At 40.5% G+C, this 19,710-nt stretch overlaps 1 protein-coding gene and 1 pseudogene across 3 annotated transcripts in view; one reads left to right on the top strand and one right to left on the bottom strand.

The window, feature by feature from the left end:
- ccp110 (centriolar coiled-coil protein 110) overlaps window positions 1–19,710 on the top strand; it is a 664,638-nt gene that overhangs the window by 270,500 nt on the left and 374,428 nt on the right. The window lies entirely within an intron of this gene.
- Window positions 1–19,710, bottom strand: part of LOC145428256 (nuclear GTPase SLIP-GC-like) — a 34,260-nt pseudogene that overhangs the window by 4,308 nt on the left and 10,242 nt on the right. Inside the window, exons 6-12 of the transcript XR_013908512.1 lie at window positions 19,352–19,565; window positions 19,012–19,244; window positions 18,282–18,485; window positions 18,032–18,204; window positions 1,003–1,057; window positions 825–912; window positions 597–718 (exon numbers count right to left, since the gene is read on the bottom strand). The product of XR_013908512.1 is annotated as a nuclear GTPase SLIP-GC-like (transcript). The remainder of the gene's footprint in view (window positions 1–596; window positions 719–824; window positions 913–1,002; window positions 1,058–18,031; window positions 18,205–18,281; window positions 18,486–19,011; window positions 19,245–19,351; window positions 19,566–19,710) is intronic.

Genomic DNA, 19,710 nt, shown 5'->3' with positions numbered 1-19,710 from the left:
TCATGCATAAGTTCAGTCAGATAGGTCTGTCATCATTTGTCTGCCTCTGTCTATTCGTTATGTCACTTCCATTTTTCCACACTATTGAACTCATTACTCTAGTCTGATCATTTTTTGCCTTCTGCAAATCAATCATCCTCTGTTCTCTGTGCTTTTATATGATCTTTTGTCATTCTGCATTTCAGACTCTCATTCATACAACTTGCTTCCTCCCCTTCATCACCTCAACCTTAAGTCAGAGCCCCATCCAAACTACCATCTTCACTACGCCAAGAATCCAGACTCTCGGGGTCCTGTCCTAACTCCCATCATTTCTGTGCTCTCATTGGTTCATTGGAGTCTAATTGGTAAATAACTATTTCATCAAATTCTGTTTCTCAATAAATAATATTCAGTTCTTCCAAATTATCTCTCCTTATTCAGTCACTATTAATATATTACCACATATAGATTTATGATGTCCAGTATCCCACATTTTCAGTGAATGGTAGGATATCTTACAATAGATGAATACACTTTAGTGGCTATGAACATTTTTATTTTCCGTATTTTTATGACTTTTAAGAAAATGAATAGGCTTTATTGCCTGCTCTTACCACTTCTCCACTTCTGGCCCCTTGAATCAAAGACAGAATCCCATGAGCTCCAGACACATAGTTTAATGTCTCTGAACGAGCGTCATTCAGATTTTTCAAAATTTCCTTAAGTTTTGGTATTTCTGTAAAAAAATTGAAAAGAAATATAAATCTGAGCAATAAATTTTCTGTTACACAAAAACATACCTTAAGTCACTGTATGTTCATTCATAAAGTGACTTCACCTACCATTGACATCTGGATTTACATTCTCCCCTTTGAGGAACTCTTTGGAGCTCACTGTGAAGACTTTGAAACGATCCTCACTGAAGTGATTCTGAGAACATTTTTGTTAGTCAGTTTTTACTTTTGAGGCAGTTTTAGAAGATATTTGTTTTTAGATTTTGCTGTCAGATTATAAATTTACCTTAATTAATTTCCGCTTTTTGAATTTCTTCATCACTGCACTCTTGACTTCGTTTCTTTTAGAAAGGAAATAAAAATTGGATGCAAAAGTAATTTATTGTTACTGTAATGCAAAATTCAGATTATTCTCATTTAAGGTGTAAGGATAATATGCTGTAGGATTAAAGAAATTATTTTACTGCTACTGTTCATAACCATCATCTTTATTATTGCATTAATCAGCATTGCATTAAAGTATTTATCGAAGCTGTTAACATTACATTAAAGTCTGTATTAGAGGTGGTATCATAATCATATGATAATCCTTCATTGCAGGAGCAACTGTAATCATTTTATACACATTGCATTTTGGTGCTTATTAAAGAGTTGAAGCTCGGTCAGTTAATTGATGGTCAGAAGCCTCGTCCGGCGCGATGTCCGGCCGATCTATTGAGTAAAGTGGCCTAGAGCTATGGAAGGATTGCATACACGCTTACAATACATATATCACATATAATCTAGAAACAGGCCTGAATAAAGGCCTGAGTGTATTCAGCAACCTGCTGCGTTTGAATTTGCTTGGTAACAGATGACTCAGAATAAGTCAGGAAGTGTACTTCTAAAATGTCTTTGTTTCCTCTGTAAAGTGTGCATTTTTTGGTGGTTGTTTTGAGGAGCTGTCTGGATGAGGCTATTTGAATAACCAGGTTATTCATTGTTATCTTTTATTCATTTATAATCTTAATATTAAGCTTTGAGTAGTGGCATTTATTTAAAGCATTTATTCAATATATTACATATATAGTTTTAGTAGATTGTTACACATATGAGAGTGGCCTCTGTCTGGTTGTGAGTTTTAGTAGGTGAGGTGAGAGGTGAAACAAAGTGCAATTGAGATCGGGAGACATATACACACACATCTTAGGTAGATTCATTTCTAGGTAAGAGTTCAGACATATTTTTCTTGCAACTGCATTTTGAGTCTGCAGAATTGACAGTTTTTGTTGCAGAGCATGCCCTGAGGTTTTGGAGAAGCGAGAGTGCTACAGGAAAGGCACCTGGCATGGAGATGGAGGCGACGTTCTTTTCACTGTGTCAAAAGTCGTCACCAGAACATTTGTGGTTTTGAAACTTATGCATGTATTGTATCTGCTTGACGCATGAGGGGGCGTCATAAACATTCCCTGATGGTATAAAAACAACTGATTGTGTATTGTTCGAGTGAGATCGATGCTGTCTGCGTACAGTGTTCATCTCCCACACGTGTGTTCATTAAAATCATCGTTTGACTTAACCCTCCTGGACCAGTGTTGTGATTTTGAACCTGTTAGATTATAATATTATTTTATGCCATGTTATACCCCTAATTAAAGATTGTGAATTATTATGTAGTTTTAGTTTGCATTATTCTCCTGAATTAGAAGAAGCTGATAACTATTGCATTAGTTAAACTGATTTGCATTACATTAAACTGCTGACTTGTTGTGAATGAATGATATTGTTTATGATGCATTATACTGCTGAGTTATAAGAAATGCTGTTTGCAGAAAAGTCATCGCCTTATTTGTCTGATTAGAAGAGAACAGAATATGCTGGAGTTTTCTGCCCCATCTCAGCAGGAGCAGATAAACGGGGAGCCAAGGTCGTAGCTTAGGCGCTGTGTGAAAGAAAGCATGTGAATGTTTAGGCTTTTTATGATAAGGGGGAGGCACCAGAGGCTATAACAGTTTGAGCAATGCTCCACCATTTTGAGATCTGATGCTGTCTGCATACAGTTTCCATCTCCCACGTGTGTGATCATTAAAATCATCGTTTGACTCAACCCGACCGGACCAGTGTTGTTATTGTGGTTTTTCTCTTGTCTCCATCCCCAATATTTTTGAACCTTAACATTTTGGGGGCTCGTCCTGTGGTGTTGGGGTGGAATTTAAAAGTTCGGACGGTCCGAGGTTGTCGAACGGACAGGCACGAGCCAGTGGTCTGACGTGAGTGGGCATAAGCCGGCTTATCTAAAGGTAAGGCACTACCTGTTGAATTATTTCCAAAGTGTGCCAAATTGGATATGACTAAATTAAAGTCTACTCACTGAAATTACTGGTAGAGGGTCTGTTTTGATTGTGATGAGGATCCGCGTGTGTTATGCAGTTAAAGTCGGCTAAGAGTCTTTAATGAAGTTGAAAAAGTATGAAATGCTGGGTTAGAGTCCCAAGGAAATGAAAGAAATGCTGGGTTAGAGTCCCAAGGCATTGAGATAAAGGCTCAAGTAGTTTGTTAGGGAATTGGTCATGTTGTTGGTTAAAGTCCAAATTGGTTATAAGTGTGGTCCTGTGTGATTATAAGTGAGGGTTGGCTCCATTGACCTCTAGGTGGGACTTGCCTTAGTCAGACTCTTGTTTTAGGGTGTTGACTGTTGTTTCAAATTGTTATAAATTATTATAGGACGGCACTGGAAGATGCTAAGAAGCGCATAGCCCGGAGGTTACGCTCCCTCCTGGCCGTGGACGCGCGGTCTTGACCTGTCGGCGAACAGGGTTAGTTCAGTTTGGCTTATCTGTGGGGTACAGGGCATCCTGAAATAAGCTAGGAGTTAGATTCTCCTCACCGTTTGGAACGGTGTGATGTGCTTTTTTGGACAAAGTTAAATTGAGTTAGGGATTTTAGAAGTTAGGTCAGAAACGGTTCCAGAAGTAACAGATACTGTTTAATTGATTACAAAAAAGTTACCTTTCTTCGGTTGGACCCGTTATGGTTAAATTTGTCGAAATTTGTTAGGTGCTGCATCTGTCAGGCCTGTCAGTGATTGTAAATATAAGACGTCTTTGTAATATAAAATAAAAGAGTTTTCTCTGAGCTTTGTGTGAGATTGTGGGTGAGGTGCAGCTGCAGCGCTGCGAGCTATTTTTAGATTGTGTGTGAACATGCAAATGAGCTGTGACGCGCACAGAGGACTTTTGTTGCTGTTTAGCATGTTTTTGAGCTTTATAATTATGAGTTGCAAACAATGATACATGCCTGTAATTAAAACTCTGATTTTGCTGATTATAATATTACAAATAAGGTTTTGAGTGACTAGCGTGTGAATGATGTTGGGTTTTAAAACTGAAACTCAGAGAGGAGTGTGTTGGGAGACTGGCATGTAGTCTGCAGTGCAAAGGTGGGCGTCTTGCCTGCTGGTCTATTTAACAGTGATGAAAATGATATTAAATAAATCTCTCAGTGTGTTGATACAGGTGGCTACGGGCCTGGACCAACTGCCCCCACAAGCACAGCGGCCGAAGCAAATTATAGTAATGGAAACCAAACTCAGCAAGAATCAGCAGCGGTGAAAAAGACAGCAGCTAGCAGAGAATTAAAGGAGAAATTAAGAGAAGTTTTAACACATAAAATTGGGGCCAACAGACTTGTGGAGGTTGGGAAGGCGTCCGGAACATCACAACAAAAAGGTGAAACAAAAACACACACAAGCAGAGAAATGTGTGAGAGAGAGGCACGTGCTAGAGAAATGCCTCGTTTGAGAAAAAAACTTTAAATTAGCCCATTTACAAACGCACATACACGCAATGAAGAAACAGCTTACACCCATGAACACGTGAAGATTTTCCAGCAAGTAAAGCAGTGAAACTTAACATATACCCGCCGTTAAATAATAAAGTTTATCCACTACTAACAAATAAACTCCTTGGGTTGCAGGACAACAACTTAACTTCAAAAAAAAAAAAAAAGACACGACAAATTTAGTGGTTAATAAAAGTCAAATTGTGACATGTTTTCTGCTGATTGATTAATACAAGTGATTACTAAATGAAAGAAAATTCCAATTTTTTGTGCTTTTAAACATGATCTTAAGAATTTTAACATGTACCTGTGTTGTCCTGTCAGCTTAGTGGGTCATGAGTGGATTATATGGAGAGAAAAAACAAAAAAAGGGGGAGAGAAGGCTGACACAGGGCCTGGTCCCGTTGTTTCTCCCCCCTCTGAATAACGCAGCCAAAATAACATCATTTTCCTGTTCATCTGTTTTTGTTTTGTTTTTGTTTTGTTTTTTCTCTTTATGCTTGATTACAGGCTGCTTTGTCACCCGGAAAAGCCGAGGCTGACCCCGGACTCCTGCTCTCCCCCCTACCATCTTTGCTCTCTCCTTTACCATCTTTGATGTGACCCTGACCAAATGCTAAAGCAGCTGGACCCACAACAACAACTTGAAAACGTCAACAGTGCTGCAGGAAAACGATCTCATGCAGCAGAGACGGAGAGCGTTAAATCCAAGGCCCGTTTCACTACACGGGGAGATTTCCGTCAGCGTCTTTTCTTTCTGAGAAGACTGAGAAAGGCCCGGCTCCCACCACCGATTCTGACCACCTTATATAGAGGAACTATCAAGAGCATCCTGAGCAGCTGTATCACTGTCTGGTTTGGGAACAGCACCATGCCGGACAGACAAGCTCTACAGAGGGTTGTGCAATCAGAAGAGCGCACCATCCGCTCCGAGCTCCCTGACCTGCACTCAATCTACAGCAGGCGGTGCTGAACCAAGACCAGGAAGATCGTGAAGGACCTCAGCCATCCCAACAACAGACTGTTCTCTCTGTTGCTGTGTACGTGACAAATAAACATCTGGATTTGGAAAACGAGGCACTCGCAAAGCCACCAGCATTGTGCCTGATCGGACACACCCCTCTCACACACTCTTCACACTCTTGCCATATGGAAAAAGACAGCTTCAGCTGACAGAGCTGTGACGAGACGTCCATTAAGCCCAGATGAAAAGTGAGGCCGAGCAAAACAATGCTGACCTTAACCACTCTGCATTAAAACTGTGCAGGACAGTGACGGACCAACAATGATCGTCGGGCAGCAAAAAGGGCGTGCCAGAGACAGGAGGAGTAACTGAGGTCAAGAGGCACCTCAGAATGGACAAAACACCAGGAGAAAATAAGCTGAAGGCACAGGTGTCGGGGCTCGGCCAGGAGCTGACCTCTGAGAAGAGCCGAACAGCAGAGCCGCAAAAGGCCGTGGAGCAAAGCAAGGAAAACATCGATGGACTTGAATCTGAAGTGGACGGAAAAGATTGTGAGGTTTCTGCCCCTCAGTAAGAGCTCAAGGCATCAGAGCAGAAAACTGAGCATGTCTCAGGAGGAGCTGGCTGATTATCGAACCCATCAGACTTGGAGTCCCAGACACACGACTTGAAATCAGGCTCAGGACCTCAGCAAGGAGATGAGAACAAAGCAGAACGAGCAGCAGTGACAGCAGCTGAACTTTGACCTGAACAAAATCTTGACTTGGCTGGGAGAAACAGAGGAAGAGCTGGAGCAGCAGCGTAGACTGGAGCTTGGCACTGACATCCAGATGATTGAGCTGCGTATCAAAACCCTGAAGGAGCTACAGAAGCAAAAGGGTCAAGTTAAGGAGGAGGGCAGGACCCCAGGGCACGCTTCAGGCCGTGGTTTACCCAGAACACCAGAACAGGAAAGTGATGAACACAAACACCCACACAAACACACACATCTACATTCACTGACTCAGAATGAAGAGAAACACACATATGAACATATACACTCGTTGATTGAGTGAGAAATGACACACACATGTGCAAAAAAAAAAAAAAAAATCGAAATGTTGATTCAATTCACTGAGAAGTGATCCACACACACACACATCTACAAGCTTGTGCAATGAAGAGTGATACACACACACACACACACGCTGATGCAATGAAGAATGCTTTACTAACAAATGCTGCACACAAACATCCGAATATGGAGTCGGTCACAACAACAAAAAGCCATTGATTGTTTATTGGTTAAATGTTTTTTATGCCACACAGAGGGCATTTGTGTAGATTTAGGGGACAAGGTCTAAAGTAGTGTGGTTGTGAAAACAATGTCTGTGCGTAATGTCTGTTTATGGCTTAAGGCCTCCACTGAATTGTGTACTGTGCTTCACACAGCCTGATAAGGAGCAGTGGTACAGAGTGAAAATGATGAGTGAATGATGTGAGTTTTATTTCGGAGAGAATATGAAAAGGTTGTGTTGATTTGACTCAGTTGTTTAAGTTTCTGCCAAAGCAAAACATTTGTGTGTAACCAGTGTCCACTATTGAATCAAGTCAATCCAACATGTCTTTGTCAGTGAAAAAAGGAGTTACGGTGCCTGTAGGCCTACACAATATAGTGTGTGAAGTTTTGGTTGATTTTTGGGTTTTGTTTGACACTAGGTTGATTCTATCAGTGAGGTTTGGATTGTTCTCTTTCTCTAACATAGAGAAAGAGGGTTTGATCTTTGGACATGTTTGCAATGGGCCCCAGTATCTGTTATTATATGAGTGTTTTATTGGTTACGTTTGTTTTTGCTTTTGTTACAGTGCACTGAGATAAGAACATCAGAGAGGTATGATCCACCGGTGGTGTTATTTTGGTATTTTGTGAGTTCCTGATTTAACAAATCAGCTCTTTAATCCAGGCCTGAGAGATTGAACTTTAAAGCGCAATAAAATATTCTTACTGAAAACAGTCGCAAAGTATTTTTTCTCCATGATTATAATGGGCTTGGGAGAAATTCACTTATATGGGACACTGATCCTGAAGCCCAAAAGGATTGCAGCGAGTCAATCCAGTCCAAAGAAGGAAACACAAACAAGGAACTGTTTCCTTTAAAATGATGACGTCATCTTGCTGGTGATGGAGCCTCGAATAGGTTGCGCGTGAGACTCCATTATCAGCAACTTCTGGTATGAATGTGTGTGGATGTATGTATGTGACTGGACTGTGATGGACTGACGACTAAAAGTTTTAACTGACTTGATATTGAGACAAAAACGGTGCCGACTTTAGGATTATTGAATGTCCACAGACAATTCACCCAGCCTGTAAAAGAAGGGTGGATGTTTTGTCTTGCTTTGTTTTGTTTGCAAGAACAGAAGAATGACAGAGACTAAAGAGCTGTAGCTTCACAGCAGTGTGAACTGCAGACTTAACCCTTTGGTCGCTAATTTTGAGTTACTGATGTTTGCATTAAGAAAATTGTGTTTTAGTAGCTGTGTTTTAATTAATGTATCATATTATATGGTTGGGAATGTTAAATGCTAAAGTGAAGAAAAGGTTTGATTCCACTCATGACTGAACATGTTATTATTAACCATAGTGGGTCACTGTAAAAAGTCAATTAATTTTTTTAGAGGTAAAAAAAAAACAAACAAAAAACCTCCACCGAGGTCTATCAATAACAGGGGAATGATAGACAGCCACACTCAAAATGGAGATATGTAATGATAAACACTGGTCCCTGTCTTTTAGGCGCTTTCTTGAAGTAGTCAACAATTTAAAAGTAAGATAAAATAACAGGGGCATGTGCTGAGGGGTGGTGCTGCACAAGAACAAGGGTAAAATAAAGAAAATATTGTTTTTAGTTTTGAGAAGTGCAAAATTAAAATGTACCATTACACTCAGAGGATCAATAGGAAGTTCGATATATGTTAATTTTGAATGAAGTACATGACTGGTGACTGTTCTGTCCTGAGCTTTTGTTTTTACAGCACCCGCTTGATCACACCAACAGTTTCTCGCCACCGAAGAGGGGTACTTGCAAAAAATAGAGAATGGGGAGGAATATCATCAAAACTGGAAAAAGGTAATCCCGAAAGGGGGTGATAACGCCATAACTTTCACTTATGGTCAAATTCTCAAAATTTGACCCCGAACTTGAAAAATTCTTCAAACATTTAGAGACAGAGTGGAGGTTTAGATCAACACATGTCACAAACCACATAAGGCTGGAGCATTTGAATCAAAAAAAGGTGAATTGATACACAGCAAAAATGTTGATCATATTAAGTATGTTTATTCAAGGGTGTAGAGAAGATTAGTATTATTAAAGACAACAAATGAAATAACGAAAACTAGAAGTGGAAAAAATTTGCGTTAACGGAAATAAAATCAAAACAAAAAGGAAAACTAACTAATACTGTAATGAAAGTTCACAAAATTAACTAGATTTATAGCAAAATGTGTTTAGTTGCATTGATAAGTATTTTCATTTTTTCTTTTCCTTTTTTTCTTTTTCTTTTTAAGATAAATCAAGTGTTGGGACGGTAAAATAAATGCATTACAAAAACAAAATTGTTTTTAACTAATTTTATTTAAATTTTACAACATGTGCACTACAGTGCACAAGGGGAGTTCATTGATCACGAATGTGAAACTAACAACATTCAAGAGCTATTTAAGAAGATTACATGTTCCACTGAAATTTTTGTAAGCAGGATATTAAAACTTATTTATATAACAATATCAAAAAATGTAGATCAGGGATCAACTTAGAAGTCACTGACACTTCACTAGGTGTAAGCCATTGGTTCAGGAACAAGTGATTGCACTGGGCTTTCTATTTCACAAAAGTCAATTTATTTATGATATCGGAGGAAGTACTGTGATTTTTTATTTTTATTTGGAGACACAAAAGAACATTTGGCACTTCCCACATCTCACATATGTTGCACCCATTCTACAACTGAAATGCCTTGGACTCTTAACCATTTCAGGCAAGTGGAGTGAACCATATTTTGCTACACTCTCATCGGATGGGGGCTTCCTTTTATTGATCTTTGGAAAGAACTCTTCATTACTGGTACTATTCAGGTCTTGTTCACATGTTTGTCCCAGGTTTTTCAGCCAAGAGGAGCTTGAACTCCAGATACTGTGAGTTCTTTTCACACATTGAGATCACTGATAACTTTTGGCAACGAAGTGATCTTGTAGAAACAATTAGGTGTCATGGATTCAGCTATAATTGCGACTCTTATTTTTTTACTTTACTGGAAAACATTTCTGCATTTTACCCATATTTTATTTTTAACTCAAAATCAAAATTCCAGAGTCTCCTACATGTTGGTTTTGCACCAGATAGGACGACAGATTTCAGGTGGCCCTGTGGTTTTCTCTATTACATGTGCCACTGCATCTCGATAATCTTTGTGTGGCTTCTAGTGGGTCCTGACCCTCTCATATTTTGAAAAAATCTATGTTTGAATCTCCCTCAATAATTCTGTTAAGAATTCTCTCCGCCTTTGTCAAAAGTTTTCTATTAGGAAAAAGTGAAATAAATATAAGTACAAAGTCCCAATGTGTAGAGCACACATTAATAAATTAGTCATGTTCTCTGTGAAACTAAATAAGCCTAATTCTTAAAGACCCCTCAACTTATTTACTAGATGTTTATTTTTTTGAATAAAATAAAAATCTGAGTTTAACAAAACATTTTAAATGTAAATATCAAGCTTACCTTCCTTTCTTCCATAAAATGTGCTTGTGGGCACGCCAGCCATTTTGAAAAGGTGGAAAAAACAATTGACAAGGCCACACCCCCACACATGTGATATAATTTTAAAGGTACTGTTGTCCTCTCTAAGAAATATCAGGACTTAGAGGAGTGGCAAGTAGAGTATGAGAGCTACAAGCAAAAACTAAATGTGTACTACAGTGCGCAAAAATGAATTACTGGGCCATCAGGGGGTTATGAGGGACATTTATGACACGAAAAATCCCACAAACCTTAAAGTGCACTTGAAAAGCTCACACAAGAAGGTTAACCTAGCTTACCTAGAAGACCTCATCAGGGGGAGCACTCTCCCCCACCTTGAAGAGCTCCCCCACTCAACCCGCATCCCCCGAAAACAGCTAACCCCAGATAAGGCAGCGTGATGTATCCCGAGATAACAGGACTGGGACATCTAAATAAATGTGTGAAACAATCGCCTTCAAAAAGGTTATCAATTCACTTCAACCAAAATTAGGAACATTTGGTGCGGCAAGAGTTAATAGTGATTAGTCTCTACACCCAAGGATAACCAGAAGAGCATGATTGATATGATGGAACTGAGATTTTGTTACACTTAATTTTTGCAAAACACAACTAAAACTAAACTGAAACTAAGGAGTTTCAGAAAATAAAAACTAGACTAAACTAGCAAAGAATTGGTAAAAACTAATTACAACTGGAAAAATTGAAAATCTGGAGTTGAAACTAAATAAAAAATAACAACTAATGAAAATGGCGAAACGTTTAAAACCCTGGTGCAGAGATTGGCAAATCTGACCAGGAAACGTTATGAAATGGATTGTCAGAACAGTCAGCGTTAAAGCCACTTTTGACAGTCCATACGAGGATGGCATTGGACATCTTCGGGGCGGGAGAGGGTTGGGGAGAACAGGGGGAAATAAAATTAACAATTTAAAAGAGGCATTTACAGATGTTTAGGTATCAAGTGAAACGGGATAAAAGGGGGTGTTTTACTGTTATTTTTAATATCAGCATTATTATTGTATGAGAATCATGCAACAAGCATTGCATCGATGATCATTTATTGAAGCTTTTGACCTTATACTAACATCTGTGTTCTGTGATTGTTATAACCTCTGATGAATCTTCTATTTACAGGTGTTAGGATAATGATATAATTTTTCATTGCAGGTGTAACCATGATCATTTTTATACATATTGCAACTTGTTGCTCATTGTAGAGTTGTGCTCAAGTTAATAAGGGTTAAAAGCTACAGTCAGCGTGAATGTCTGACTGATCTATTGAGGGAAAAGGCTTCGAGCATAGAAGGCCGCACGCGCTTACAAAACACTGATATCATGTTATTTTTTGTGATCTTTTCTTCAATTATGCCTTTTGTTAAGTTTAAGTAGCGGCAGTTGATTAAACGACATTTATTAAAATATTAAATACATGAGTCAGTACATTACACGCGGATCACCTTAAGAGTCTGGGAAACTTTGTAGCTGCCTAACTTTTTTTTTTGAATGTTCTAGCTCTGTTGATTTGACACATTGGAATGTGTCAAAAAAGGGGGGGAAGTGGAGCTTTAACATCAAATAAGGATTATTTGAACATTTTTATAACTTCATTTGTGTCTTTAATACCTTAGGTATGGTAAAGCTTAAGCTAATAGCGGTCCGAGAAGACGGACCTTTTAGAGAATCAGTGAAAAAGCATAAACCATCACTTTCATGTTTAATCATTACTCATTGAAATGAACTGAGTAGCGTTTAGAAGATTTGTTAATTTCTTTGTCTTTTGTTAAAAAGAGGGGTTTCAATAATTTTCAGACACACCTTGCAAATGTGCTTATAACGAGTTGGCACTCGGCCTTTTGAAGGTCAGAAGCTTCGTTCGGCGTGATTGTCCGGACTGATAAAGTGTAGGAAATGCCTTGAGTGCAGAGGGCTAAATGCAAACACACTTACACACACATAGGATATGATTAGAATAAGTCCCTGGGACATTCTGAATGTTTTAGACCAATTCTGAATCACTAGAAGGTCAATAGATAACAACATTAGATTATTAGGGGTAGGAAGAGAGGTGTTTTGGTTTTCTGTCTCTTACAGGGAAAGGAACAGACACCAGACGAGGTCACAGATATGTGAGGATCCTCCGCAGCAGAGACAGACACAGTGACTGCCGAGACATCAACTGGGTCCAAGGGTCATGGCGTTTGGGCTCCAGCTAGTCACCACAAAAGGATGGATCCCATAAACACAGCAATAACCATGAAGGGTTTGGCGGAAATCCGGGAACACCAGACCAACGAAGTTCGAGAGGCGTTTGGGAAAAAAAAAAAAAAGGGGACGCCTTCCTGTTCCTTTTTCTGGAGGATACACAGATCGTTGTTTGAAATCGGGGCAGAATAATCCCCTGATCTGTGCCACGACTGAAGGGTTGTCTAACCCCTAAGGTTGAAGAATAAAGAGCAGAGGATCACCCAACTGGACGACACTGGTAGCTGCAGCAATAAAATAAAGGCTAAAAGCTGTGGGAGACCTGGGGAGTGTCATCTGTACCCGCTATTGTTGGAATAATAGTTTTTCTTGCATCTGAACTGCGCAAACACAGAGGTCATCCCACATATGGTTCGCCCCTCGGGGACAAAGGACCTCAGGAGTGAGAAGAGATGAACCCGGCCACACTGAATTGAAGGGTGTTGGTGAGGTCATTATTCTAATGACCTCATCAGGAGGAATTGTTAGATTATAATATTATTTTATGCCATGTTATACCCCTAATTAAAGATTGTGAATTATTGTGTAGTTTTAGTTTGCATTATTCTCCTGAATTAGAAGAAGCTGATAACTATTGCATTAGTTAAACTGATTTGCATTACATTAAACTGCTGACTTGTTGTGAATGAATGATATTGTTTATGATGCATTATACTGCTGAGTTATAAGAAATGCTGTTTGCAGAAAAGTCATCGCCTTATTTGTCTGATTAGAAGAGAACAGAATATGCTGGAGTTTTCTGCCCCATCTCAGCAGGAGCAGATAAATGGGGAGCCAAGGTCGTAGCTTAGGCGCTGTGTGAGAGAAAGCATGTGAATGTTTAGGCTTTTTATGATAAGGGGGGGGGGGGGGGGGCACCAGAGGCTATAACAGTTTGAGCAATGCTCCACCATTTTGAGATCTGATGCTGTCTGCATACAGTTTCCATCTCCCACGTGTGTGATCATTAAAATCATCGTTTGACTCAACCCGACCGGACCAGTGTTGTTATTGTGGTTTTTCTCTTGTCTCCATCCCCAATATTTTTGAACCTTAACAAACCCCTCCTGTATCCCTCCTTAATATTTGAATCCGCAACAATGTGCATAGTTGTGGCACTGTAATGGAAACTTCCACCGAACACTCTAAAACTAGATGAACTTATTTCAGCCTCAGTAGTTGAAGAAAATAACTCCCTTTGCAGGTGCTGATAACACCAAGAGCATGAGACAGGATACGCATTGTTCAGTTAGGTTTCATAGCGAGCTGCGTGATGGGAATAAATAGTATATATATATATATATATATATACATATATATATATATATATATATATATATATATGCTAGCAGGCAAGGCATACATGGAACGCCATAACCAAGTGGCCGGCATAGTGTACAGGAACATCTGTGCCGAGTATAACCTGGAAGTCCCGAGGTCAAAATGGGAGATGCCCCCAAGGGTGGTGGAGAATGACCGAGCTAAGATCCTGTGGGACTTCCAGATACAGACGGACAAAATGGTGGTGGCTAACCAACCGGACATAGTGGTGGTAGACAAACAGAAGAAGACGGCCGTAGTGATCGATGTAGCGGTTCCGAATGACAGCAATATCAGGAAGAAGGAACACGAGAAGCTGGAGAAATACCAAGGGCTCAGAGAAGAGCTCGAGAGGATGTGGAGGGTGAAGGTAACGGTGGTCCCCGTGGTAATCGGAGCACTAGGTGCGGTGACTCCCAAGCTAGGCGAGTGGCTCCAGCAGATCCCGGGAACAACATCGGAGATCTCTGTCCAGAAGAGCGCAGTCCTGGGAACAGCTAAGATACTGCGCAGGACCCTCAAGCTCCCAGGCCTCTGGTAGAGGACCCGAGCTTGAAGGATAAACCGCCCGCAGGGGCGTGCTGGGTGTTTTTTATATATATATATATATATATAATAAATAGAATAAAATAGAATAGAATTCAACTTTATTGTCATTGCACATGCACAGGTACAGGGCAACGAAATGCAGTTTGCATCCATCCAGAAGTGCTTTAGTGATATAGATATATTACAATAAATATTAGCAATAATATAGATATGTAAATATATTACAGAAGTGGGTCTATTATGGTATGTTATAATGTACACGGTATGAAGTATGTTGTGAATATTCTATAACTATAAGTATGTACAGGCTGTAGTGAGTACAAGCTATGTACAGGCTATGAACAGGATATAAATATGAAAAACTATACAGAATATGAAATAAATAACTTTACAGAATCTGAGATATACAGCTATACAGAAATGGGAACTATGCAAGTTGTAAACAGTTGTAGGGTTAAAAGTTATCGTATGTACAGAATGATTATTACAGCGCTATACAGTAGTGCAGTTAAGATAAGTGAGATATGTGGATAATTTCTACAGAGGCTATATAAAGTGCTGGTGGTTGTGAGTGGTGGTTCAGTCCATGTTATTATTGTGTGTTTGAGGGTACAGTTGTCCATTGTGGGTGTGTGTATGTTCAGTCCATGTTTTAACGTGGGTCAGATGTCAGGAGGCAGAGTTCAAGAGTCTGACAACTGTGGGGAAGAAGCTGTTCCGGTACCTGGTGGTCTTAGTCCAGAGGCTCCTGTAGCACCTCCCAGAGGGCAGGAGGGTGGAGAGTCCATGTGATGGGTGACTGGGGTCTTTGATGATTTTTCCAGCCCTTTTCAGACACCGCTTCCTGTAGATGTCTTTTATGGCAGGAAGTGGTGCTCCGGCGATGCGCTGGGCAGTTTTCACGACCCTCTGCAACGCCTTCCGGTCCGAGGCAGAGCAGTTCCCGTACCAGACTGTTATACAGTTGGTCAGGATGCTCTCGATGGTGCAACGATAGAAGTTCACCAGGATGTCTGAGGACAGGTGGTTCTTCCTCAGAGTCCTCAAGAAGAAGAGGCGCTGGTGAGCCTTCTTGACCAGCTTGGAGCAGTTGGTCGTCCAGATGAGATCCTCGGAGATGTGGACTCCCAGGAACTTGAAGCTGCTCACACGCTCCACAGCCGTCCCCTTAATGTGGATGGGTGGATGTGGGTCAGCATTCCTCCTGTAGTCCACGATGAGCTCCATGGTCTTCTCGGTGTTAAGCAGCAGGTTGTTTGTGTCGCACCACTCAGCCAGACGATCCACCTCCTCCCTGTAGGCGGCCTCATCGTTGTCACTGATGAGGCCAATCACCGTGGTGTCATCTGCAAACTTAATGATGGTGTTGGAACCATCAGCAGGTCTGCAGTTGTGGGTGAAGAGGGAGTAAAGGAAAGGGCTCATCACACAGCCTTGTGGTACACCGGTGTTCATTGTGATGGTAGATGAGCAGTGGTTATCCAGCCAGACATGTTGGGGGCGGTTGGTCAGGAAGTCCAGTAACCATTTGCAGATGAGGGAGCTGATGCCCAGGTCTGTCAGTTTCCTGATGAGTTGTGAGGGGTGGATTGTATTGAATGCTGAACTGAAGTCTATAAACAGCATTCTGGCGTATGTGTTGTTGTTGTCCAGGTGTGAGAGGACAGAGTGCAGTGCGATGGAGACTGCATCCTCTGTGCTCCTGTTCTGGCGGTATGCGAATTGGTGGGGGTCCAGGGGGGGGGGGGGGGGGACAGGATTTGAAGTGTGCTAGGACCAGCTGCTCTAAGCACTTAGTGATGATGGGGGTGAGTGCTACTGGGCGGTAGTCATTGAGGCAAGATGGGTTGGAGTTTTTGGGTATCGGGACGATGGAGGTGGATTTGAAGCAGGCCGGTACCACAGCGTGGGCCAAGGAAAGTGTGATGGATGTGAGAGCAGCACTTCTGTTTCATAGACTGCATGACGGCACCTAACTGTGTATAGTTCTTAACCCTCTACTGCATGACTTTTTAAATTTGGGGGAAAACATTATTTCTCCCTATTTTGGGGGAGGATCAGAGAGGATCATTGGTGTCTCTCTCCCCTCCCTCCAGGACATTTACAGCACCCGTCTCACTAAAAAAGCCCTATGCATAGCGGCTGATCCCACGCACCCAATGCAAAGCTTCTTCAAGCTGCTGCCGTCGGGGAGGAGACTGCGGAGTCTCCGGGCCAGGACCAGCAGACTGAAGGACAGCTTCATCCATCAGGCTGTCAGGAAGCTTAACTCCCTCCCGATTCTGCCCCCTCTCCCCTCTCTCCTCCACGGTCCTACTGAACTCTGTCACACACACACACACACACACACACACACACACACGCACACACACACACACACACACACACACACACACACACACACACACACACACACTCTCTAACTCACTCACTGGCCTGCACCAGTTACCAGTCACTTTGTGGAGCATTGGACTGCCACTACCTCATAAGACTTTGTTGTTACACTATCTCTTACCGTACATTACCAAATCTCCATTTGCACTATTTGCCCATTTGCACTACTCTGCCTGGTTTGCACTCAATGTCATTTACTCATTATATTGTATATTGTATAGCTTTCTTGTTATATGTAAAAATTGTATTGTATTTATTTATTTAAATTTTACTTTTTAATTATTTTACTTGCATTTTTAATCACTCTTATATTTAAATGTTCATTTGCTATTTTATCTAGGGATTGAGAGTAACGTAGTTTCTATTCTCTGTATGTCCTGTACATGTGGCAGAATTGACAATAAAGCTGACTTTGACTTTGACTTTAGGGTCCCTAATAATTTGACCCCCCCCCCCAAACAGATATTGGTTTGTTGCTTCAAGGCAACACTGTGCGATAAGGGTAGTAAAACGCCAAGTTATTCTATAATAAGTTGAACCTTATCTTAACCCAGACTCAAGCCTTCACCCTAAAATTGAATGATTTACCTTGCAATTTGTCCCCATAAAGTAGGCGAGACCTCACAATGTGAGTGTGTAAACAAATTTGTGTCCCCACAACAATAAGTAATAAACGACCACACACACACACACACACACACACACACACACACATCAGTGTATGTGTGTGTGACTACCTCTGGCAAACCTCAGGTGGTCCACACACCAAAGGGCCGTCATTCATTGCGGTATGTGGGCCATCTGTAGGTGATGTGCAGCCACGGGCCAGTTGTAGACACACTGCTGGCCCAGAACAGTTTCCGCGCTGGCCACAGATGTCAGCCTAATATGTACCTTAATCAAGCCATGCAATAACAACATGTGCCAGAACATGCAAAACAGTGCAAAAGTAACATGTCGAAACTCTGTTCAGACAGTGAATGGACTGATTTTTATATAGCGCTTTTCTACTTTCCCAGATTACTTAAAGTGCTTTATACAACATGCCACATTTACCCACTTTCACTTAACTGAGAATTAATTTGTCACTTTTCTGAACGAGTGGCCTACTACAAAGGGAGAAATTAGCTTCTGTTGTAATGGACATCCTCACTCTTGAAATAACATAGAAGTGAAGTTTATGGTCACCATGTGTATCTGTTCCAAACTTTCTTTGTAATTTGCAATTTTTGGTATATTTGACTTACAGATCATCTGGTTTTTCATTATCTGACTTGGTGCAGATGAAATGAATTTGCTGACACTTTCGACCATTTCCCAGCAGGCTGCTGGCACCTTCCAGGATGTCCCAGGCTTCTCTTTCTGATGCTGCTCGAGTCATTTCAGTCACAATCCAAACTGTAGAACAACTGGCAATAAGCTGAAAAGGAAATGAATTTATGTAAATTATAAATAACTAATGCTTTGAAGAAAGATGACATGACTTCTGTGAATTACCTCTTTCCACCTATTTTGATCCCTGCTTCTGTTAAAGTTACCATTTCCAGGAAGGTCCACGAGTGTGACGTGATCAAGAAAATCATTGTCTGGCACTTTGACAGTCACACACTTCACAAGCGGCCAGTACCACCTCTTTACTTCTTCTGTCTCATTTGACACATTTCTTGTATATTTCACAAATTCTTCAGACAATCCTTCAGCCTGCAAAAAATAACAGTATGAATACAAGACAATTGAATGTATGTGCATAACAAAAAATGTAAAAACTGCATGAAAAGAAGACAGGAAATCAAACTAAGAAATAATATCTCAATACATGCTATCAATACATTTCTTGAAAAATGTATTGATAGCAATGTTGAATATTCTTACACACTAAAAAAAAAAAAGAAAGTAAAAGAAAAAAACCACACAAAAAATCTACATATTCCCAACATTTATCTTAGCAATAGACTGCTGCATCATCTCCTTCACCGATGCTTTGTCTCTGTCTACACTTTCCAAATAGGGAGGCATTAGATAGCATGGACATCATCTTCCTACTGAAAAGATGCAGCTTTAATGCAGCTAACTGCTGCTTTAGTGACTTCCTACTACTCTCTATATGATGTTCATAAGCCACACACTGATCTTCCTTGAATCTAATGTATGTTTTAAACTGCAAGTATTCCTATGTTCTAGAAGAAGAAGCGAATTTTAATTTTGGTCTGTAGTACTGCACACTTACTGAGTCACTTTTCAAAATTTTTATTTCGGAATTTAGAAACTCTGGAATATCCACAAAATATCCTTTCTCCATGAGGCTGAGAGTGGATTTTTTTTCCAACCTTCTCCATACAGCGCTGATAACTTTCCATTAGGGTCAAATAGATCATCATCATCATCGTCATCATCATCGTCGTCATGGTCGTGGTTGTCTTCAAAAACCTGTCTTAGTGATCGCACCTCATCTTCCCAATCCTTCCAAAAAAACAAAAAACATCTTAATTTTAGTAAAGCAGTTTTTGCAGCTAGATTGTAACACATAAATTTGCTTTAAGAATCATCATGTTCATATTTCATTCTACCTCTTTTGTAATGAACTCAATGTGTGCCTCATACTTTGATCCATTGGTAGCCTCCACCTTTATCATTACTGAGGTACATGCACTGACACTTCCAGAAGGCAACAGGCCCTCCTTATTTATGACGGCATTGATTAAAGAGCTCTTTCCAGCCCCAGTTCTACCAAAGACACCAACCAGGTGTCTCTTTTCTGTCTCAAAATCCTTGATTTTATCCCTGTTGAAAGAGTTTAAATATGGATTAACTCACCCATTCTTAGGAACATTAAACTTAAAATGTGGGAAAATCAGAAAGATTTCCAAAAGGTTGATTCTGTTCATCTGGACTTGGTGTTTTCAGTGGGAGAAACGTTTCATCACTA

The sequence above is a fragment of the Astatotilapia calliptera genome, chromosome 4 (assembly GCF_964374335.1).
Source record: "Astatotilapia calliptera chromosome 4, fAstCal68.1, whole genome shotgun sequence".
Classification (NCBI taxonomy): Eukaryota; Metazoa; Chordata; class Actinopteri; order Cichliformes; family Cichlidae; genus Astatotilapia; species Astatotilapia calliptera.
Note: the sequence above shows the minus strand (reverse complement) of the source record. Positions and strands in the feature narration are given on the sequence as shown.